Source organism: Phalaenopsis equestris, unplaced genomic scaffold, assembly GCF_001263595.1.
Source record: "Phalaenopsis equestris unplaced genomic scaffold, ASM126359v1 Scaffold001364, whole genome shotgun sequence".
Taxonomy (NCBI): Eukaryota; Viridiplantae; Streptophyta; class Magnoliopsida; order Asparagales; family Orchidaceae; genus Phalaenopsis; species Phalaenopsis equestris.
In genome coordinates this window covers 68,711-77,087 of record NW_018165803.1, presented here as the reverse complement: position 1 = coordinate 77,087, position 8,377 = coordinate 68,711, and positions in this window count along the sequence as shown.

Here is an 8,377-nt window from a genome sequence, read left to right as displayed (position 1 = left end):
GACCAAAGGGTAAAGAATAGGTATGCTCCTATTTGGCACAATATAAATTGAACTAATTCATTTTATCCATTCACTATAATTTCTTGGCAAGGAGAAGGATGTTTCCTTATATATTGAATATCACAATTAAATGTTATTCCCTATAATTAGTTATTATCCAAATTATCTACTTATTTCAATTGTCTATTAGTGACAGATAAGCAACTTGAATGTCGTTGTAGTTAAAGTATTACTTTTTATTAAATCTTAGTCTGTAGTATTCTATTTCTCCCTGTGGGATCGATATCTAGGACTCCATTAGAGCCCTATATTACTTGAGCGATATGTATACTTGCTTTGACAATTCAACTTTAACATTATTGAATATTATATCCATACATCTTTATTAAATCAAACATATATATATATAAAGTCGCAGTCAAGTTTTTAGTATCGTTGCTGGAATTTAAATCTTCTAGTTGCGTCATCAAATTCTTGAAATTGTTGACTTACAAAAAAGGTCGGTCAACATCTTGACCGAGTTGTCCTAAATAAGAAATTATAATATTGTAAATAAACACATCTACCTCTCTTACATTAAAATGAAGCATACTAACTCTATTTTGCAGGACTGCTCGGGACAACCTACAAAATGTTTTCTTAGATTTACTTTATATGTTATTAGAATGTGTTAACTCTATTTTGTAGAGCCGCTTCAAATAAATAATCTACTATAGTAACCAAGGCTTTTTCCTTTGAGTCTTCTATTCTTTTGTAGAGTTAGGTAGTGTTACAGTCAACTGACTACAAACATTTGAGCTACCTAAAATAAGATGAAACACAAATCAAATGATGAACCTAAATTAAACCATCAACGGTGGTGAAAATGATGTCAATTTATGAGTCTGACATTAAGTTATGGTGTTGGTAACCATACCATCAGTTTATCTATATTCATTCGAGAGGTGTGCCCAAATTGTACGCCGATATTTACATTTTTGCCTTTTGCCTGGATTACCGGTAGGCTCACTTAAGGACTAAACCTTCTACTCCAACCTAAACACATCAACCTAATTTTGCAAGTGAAACTCGTATCTAGAAAAAAACCACATAAATCATTGCATTCATAGTTGTAAACATCTAAACAACCTCGATTAACATCAAATAAATTTGATTAGAAACTCTCCCTTTTGACTTAAGAATATGAATGATTACATGATCTATAGATATATGCATAACATGTTGCTTTTATTCCTTGTCTTCAAGCCCTCACTCATTGCACAGAAAGGGGTGGTTTAACTTGTGAGAACCACTACCTTATAGAGTGAGTTATGCATATGCATGTCGATTGACCTTTTGAAATAAATTTCTATGTATTCACCATCAAGGAATTGCATAATCCAGTATACAACCTACTTCGATGCACTAGACACCTATTAAAATTAAACATTTGAGTGTAGTGAAATACAAAACATTTAAATTTGAAATCCCAAAATATGTTCGTATTAGTCTTCGGATATTATACATACCATACATACTTAGGTAGCTTATTCAAGTGATAAGGCCTACAAATAAACAACAACCTACCTTATCTTGCATCCTCAAGATAGGTAGTGCAAGACTTTGAATGTGATTAGGAAGTTTAGTTGGTAGACCTTTTCGAGCAGGGTTTTAAGTACATTTAGTTAAGGGCTCCAAAGTTTCACCTATCTCGGTGAACTTCACCCTAGGAATCAGAGATTGTGCATCCAGTTATGACGTAAATCCTCACCCTTAGTCTCCTACATGATTTTATGTTGTGTAGTCCTAACTTTCTAATAAAACTTCATAATAAAACGCTAAAATCTTTCTTTGAAAAATGACAAGATTCAACTTCTGAAGGATGAATTCATAGCCTTAATAGAGAGTTTTCTTAAGTACTTTCATTTGCTTAAGATGTAACTAACTATGGGGGTCTGCCCCTACAAGAAAGAGAAAACTCCATAACTAATCTAAACCCTATTTATTCCAAAGATTAGATAGGGGAAGCAACCCATCAGATTTTATCACAAACCAGTTCTGATATATAATGTTTTCTCTGTTCAAATAATCAAACTCATTGTAAAGTTGCATTTCTACCTTTTAAGGTGGTTTACTACTTTTAATGCATGCTTAATTATTCGAACAGCTCAAACCCTTGAATTTGCATGACAAGCAAAAGCCCCGTGTCAAGGTGGATAACCTGGAATCTACAGCAAACAAAGCAAACCCCCCCCCCCCCCAAGGGGCAGACAATTACTTGATCTAAAACATTGAAATAAATGTCAAACACCTCTCATGTTTTGAGTAAGGTTGTCGATGGCTTATTCTCCTACATAAGGTTAAATCATCGCTAATCCTAGCTTGGTGCCCCGAACACGACTCAAATAGGGTATCGTGAGTTATGGGACGTTATGAATGAACAATAGATCATCCCCACTTAGTCAGGTGGACACCCCACACGTGTGACATCAAAAATTGATGCCAACAAAATATTTTGACCCATCCATGATTATTTTGTCTGAGTTGTTCCATGGTGTTAACCTGATATAGAAAAAGTTGGATGAAATCCACTAAGAATGTAAGACCCATCCAAGATTGTATAACTGGAGATGTTCGATAGTGTTAACTATTAAAGATAAAGTTGAATGAAATCCACCAAGGATGTAAGGCCCATCCTCAATTGTATAGCTAGAGATGCTCGATAATGTTAACTAGTATGGATAAAATTAAATGAAATCTACTACGGAAGTAAAACCCATCCTAAGTTGTACAATCAAGGATACTGGATAACACTAACCTATTATGGAAAAATTTGAATGCAATCAACTAGTAATATTTAAGTTATCTTAGATTGTTAGTCAAAACTTTTGTTTGACGACCATAGCCTATTTTGGAAGAGGTCATAGAAAATCTACCAAGTATTTTTTACCCATCCTAAATTATTTGTTGAAGCTTTTGCTAGTCAACTAAAGCTTATTTTGAAAGAGGTTAAATTGAGTCTCCTAGAACTGATTAAATCGGGCATGTGGCGCCAAAGATTCTCAATATTTCTCGAGTCTGGGGTGTAGGTATAAATGGACTGTAGCCATACTTAAGAGTGATATTTGACAACTTTTATACTGTTTCTACTGAATTTGGTGTCCCCTAGTGGATGTGTTAACCATATGAGCATGTAAAGACCTCTATGTATTGAAGGTTGGCTTCTTAATCATGTTGAAAAGGAACTCTGGTATGATGAGAGATGTTGAGAATACTTTTTAGCTAAATATCTTCAATCAGGTTATTCTTATTATTATGTTAGGATGTTGAAATGAGTGCCCTCTTGATGTAGTAGAAAAATTTGCTCTTAAAATTTACTCCCTAATCAAGAATTGGCTTTCAAAAACTTGACGTTTGAATGAACAGTGGGAAGGTTACTCGACCATAATCTTGTCTGGGACATTGACATGAATGACCTTTCGAGACTGTAGTGGTTTCCCTTTAGCCTAAACTTAGATTCTGATAGATTTATTGAATGAATGAAAAGCTCAAAAACCACCCCCAACATAGTTGTTCCTAGGACAATGACCTGTTGAAGGAAGACTACCCCTCATTAGAGAAAAACTCAAAATAATCTTTTAGTTAGCTTCCCTTACTTTGATGAATCCCAAAGGGTAAGACGAGTCCTTAAAAATATTTTTAATTGTGATGAATTGCTCCACAAATATGAATGATTTATTTAATGAGTGAATAAAAACAAGTATGTGTTTGCCCTTTAAGAGTAGCATAATGGAATGTCATAAGCTCATTATGTATAATAATTTATGTGTTCAAATGGGTTAGAAATCCCATCATAGAAATAATGCTTGAAAGATTGAATTTTATTGGAACAGGGCATTGAAGGATGATTTCATCCACAAATGATGACACTTGAGAGCTACAATGAAAAAAACAATAACTTCTTGCACAAGATGTTATATCTCATCACATATTGTGTGAGGTTGAGTTATATATATTGGATATTGGTTGTTAGACTTAACTACATGAGATAGATATGTAGATCTAGCAATGTACATGAGGTTAATGTCTTGAGAAGAAACTTTGACATATGGAGGTGCTACTAACCATGTACCTCTAATCAAAGAATTTTGTTGTAGTTGCACCCCTCTAGTATGCACTACCATCAGTTGTTTCACCTGGCATAAAAGTTAGAGGATATCATTTTGAGATTCCTCCATTCATTGTACACACTCTTTAAGCAGTGCAAATGAAGTTCCTTTACCAGCAGGTGATTTGTTTTACTCAAAATGAAGTAGAGGGTTGGTGTCTCGAACTTCAAGATCGTCTCTAGGAATGATGGGTACTAGAATAAGATGCTCATATATTATATTTGTTAGCAATTGTAAAAGTATAAAGTTTTATCAATGTGCTTTTATTTCTCACATACAACACCAAATAGCTGCATGTCAAACACTTCATAGTGGTAGAGTGATAATTTTATGTCTCAGCATTGTACAAAAATCCAGCATACACAGATGATAAAAAAAGTAATAAAAGAAACTACCAATATTTTTTTATGTGGAAAAATCTTGAAATGGGAAAAAATCATGTGGCCTAGCCCAGTAAATTATATGATTTTAAGTACATAGGTCATCACTTCGCCTGAATTAGAGAAGATAGAATTATAGTGCTCATAATTATAGGTGTTCATAGTCATCCAACTTTACTTGTGGAAATTGGGCTACAATTAATGTATTTATTGACAACAATATTGATAACAAGTTACAAAGATTATAGTTGATTGCTACAAAGGTAGTAATTAGCCATAAAGATTGTATTTGGTACTTGTAATTGTTCCAGTTGGTCATAGATACCATCGTTTGAGATTGCAATAATGTTAGTTGACCACGGAGGACATTGTTGGAAGTTGTAGTATCAGTTGGCCACATAGTCGTGGTTGGTTACATAGCTGGTGGTTGGTAGCTACAACAGTATCAATTGGCCATAGTGGTCGTAGTTGGAATCTACAGTAGAAGTTAGCTATATAGGATGTAGATAGTTACACAAGGTCTGGTTGGTATCTACAAGAGAATACGCTAAGCATAAAGACTGTAGTTGGAAGTTGTAGTAACATTTAGCTAGATATGTCATAACTAGTCACATGTGTTGTGGTTGGTAGCTGAAGTAGCAGTTAGCATCATATGTCATAGTTGGAAATTGTAGTAATAATTTAACAACATAGGCAGTAGTTGGTCAAACATAGTACTTAGTTTGATAGATCATAGTTGGTCACATAGACCTTAATTGATAACTGCAATAGCATCAATTAACTTGAGAGGCAACTGTAGTTGGTACTGTAAGAGCATTGGTTGGCCACAAAAGCCCTATTGGAAAGCTACAATGAGGATAGTTGACCACATAGGTCATAATGGCAAGCTATAATAGTAACTGGTCACATAAGCCGCAATGAGTTACTACAAGAGCTTCAGTTGGCCACATATGTTATGGTGAAAGGTTGTAACGATAACAATTAGTAATCTATAGTGGGTAGTATAGTAACTAGACGCATATGCTATAATGAGTCACTGCAAGGGCACGAAGCCTATAGTTGAAGGGTTTAATGATGGTAGTTAGAGTGGGTAGTTACAGTAGTAAGTGGCCACATTGGTTGTAGTGGGTCATTACAAGGGAGTTAGTTGGTTAAGGAGACCACAGTTGGTTTTACACCCATTGGTGGTCACAAACCTTCTCTCAAGTTTGTTATTTTACACTAAAGAAAATACTTGTCGATATACAATGTATAAAAAACTTTAGGAATTCAGAGAAACTTATCGTATTCTTAATATGACATTATAAACCGTTGTGGCCGGGACTTATCGTTGGAACTTTAATACTATATTATTCGTTTATACAATTTTTTGGATACATTGTTATAGTACATTCAAGATACTTCATTACAATATTTTCAAGATACTTCATTACACTACATTCAAGATAATTCATTACATTATATTTAGAGATACATCATTACATCATATTTAGGGATACATCGTTGCACAACAGAGTTCACCGCAGAGGCAAGTAGAGGAATATTGATGGTGGTCGACCACTATGAGCGGGCGATGGTGGTCTATGGTCAACAGCTACAAAGACCAAAAGCTATCATCAGGTCTTTAGTTAAGAACAACACTAGAATTTGACTCATTCTTTTCCACTTCTCAAGTGAATAGAGGGGTCTAATTATAACCTCCGGTGGAGAGGCATTTTGGTCATTAAGTGAATAACTCTCATAACCACCTGATCAAACGACTCATATTGATCGCTCTTGATCATATGGTACTTTTTTAACAATTTGAGAGCAGTTGCTTGTGTTCGAACAAAAGGAGGATTGACCAATTATTTTTCTATTTCAGTTAGATTACATCAGGGATCAGCTTTAAGCCCATATCATTTTGCTTTAGTTATGGATGCTCTTACTGAACAATTACATGAGAATGTACCTTGGTGCATGTTTTTCATTGATGCTATCTTTCTTGTGGATAAGACTAGAGAAAGAGTTCAAAAAAAGCATAAATTATGAAGGTCTACATTGGATTTTAAAAGCCTTTATTTGAGTAAATATAAAATAGAATACATGAAATATAATTTCAGTAATAATAGTTTTAATGGCAAAGTTATAACTATATGTGATCAAATCATTAAATAATGTGAATGTTTTAGATGGCTTGGGTATATTCTTCAAAGTGATGGTGATATAGATGAGGATGTTATTAGTAGAATTCAAGTTGGTTGGTTGTAGTGGAGGAATGCATCAGGCCTATTGTGTGATAGAAAGTACCGCTTAGACTTCAAGGAAAATTTTATAAGATGGTGGTAAGACTTGCATTGCTCTATGGCGCAAAATGTTGGCCTTTAAATAGGAATATCAATTATGGTTAGCAGGTCAAGTTCGAGTCTGATCCAAATAGGGTCAACCCGACCCTAGCACTTATACTAGTTGAAAACTAAGACCTGATCCTGCCCGAACTCAACTCGACCTTTCGTGCTTCTTCGGGACATGTTTGGGTTTTCAGGTTCAACCCGAACCCGACTCAAAAAATAAATTGATCGAATTCTCTTGCCCGAACCCGACTTTAAAAATATTTAGGTCAACCCCTAACTCGGATTTTTTGAGTCGAGTTTAAGTCATGTTAGTGTGTCAGGCCAATTTTTGACACCTTACATTTAAAAGAGAAGCATAAAGCATAATATGAAGTTAAGTGTTCCTGAGATGAAAATTCTTATGTGGATGATTGGCCGACAAATGGACACAAAATATGAAATGAATATATCTGTGATAGGGTTGGTGTAGCTCTAGTGGTGGAAAAGATTCGAGTGAGTCACCTTAGATAGTTTGGTCACATTAAACATCAACCATTTGATGGTCTGATTAGCAAAGTAGATGTTTTCGGTTTGACTTGTGTTAAGAAAGGCAGAGGCAGACTTAAAAAGACTTGGGCATATTGTATAGAAAATTATCTTATTTTATTTTGATTAAATGAAAATATGACACTCAATAGAAGATTATATAAAAAAGGATTCATGTTGTCGACCCCACTTAGTGGGATAAGGATAAAGGCTTGTTATTGTTGTTGAAGACTTTAATTATCTCAGAATTAAGGGAGTTTAGGCTCGTTGGATTCGTCTCGTTGAGATGCTTGATTATAATATAAATGTCTAATTTGGAATTCATTTAATCATCTAAGTAATGATCTAAAGCCTCCAAATGTGTTCTAATGGCTTGATTCGAGCTTGATTGGACTTAAATTTGGACAATTTGATATCATTGGGTTCGTCTTATCGAGACGATTAGTTTGATTATAAACTTGTTGAAATCAGAGCTTTGAATGATCTTGAGTTTGAATCTAGAATATTTTTTATTCAAAAAATATCTCGAGTTTCATGTCAAATAATAAAAAATTGTTGATAACGCATCTTTTCTTATTCGGTGGGATTGTTGAGAATCACATCAAGTCATATCTCATGTTGTGGGGACATTCATTAGTCATGAAGTGTTTGTTTTTAACCTTTATATATCATCTATGGGTGCCTCAATCCAGTTCGGTCATCCTTTTGGCAATGTTTACATGATGCAATTTTTTCTTGATTCTCTTGGCTATGTCATTTTGTGTAAAAGCAAATTACTTGAATATTCCATTATATTTTGCCAGATTATATGTTATTCTCTAAAATCTATCAACTTTGTGATTTAGGGCTGTTGAACGGGTTATAATTGCTAGACTTGGCTTTCCTTTAACTAATCTGCGTGTTGTCTATCCTCAGTTACATTTCACATTTTTATAGACTGGCACAATATTGGAGAATGGAAAATAAAGATATATATATATATATATATATA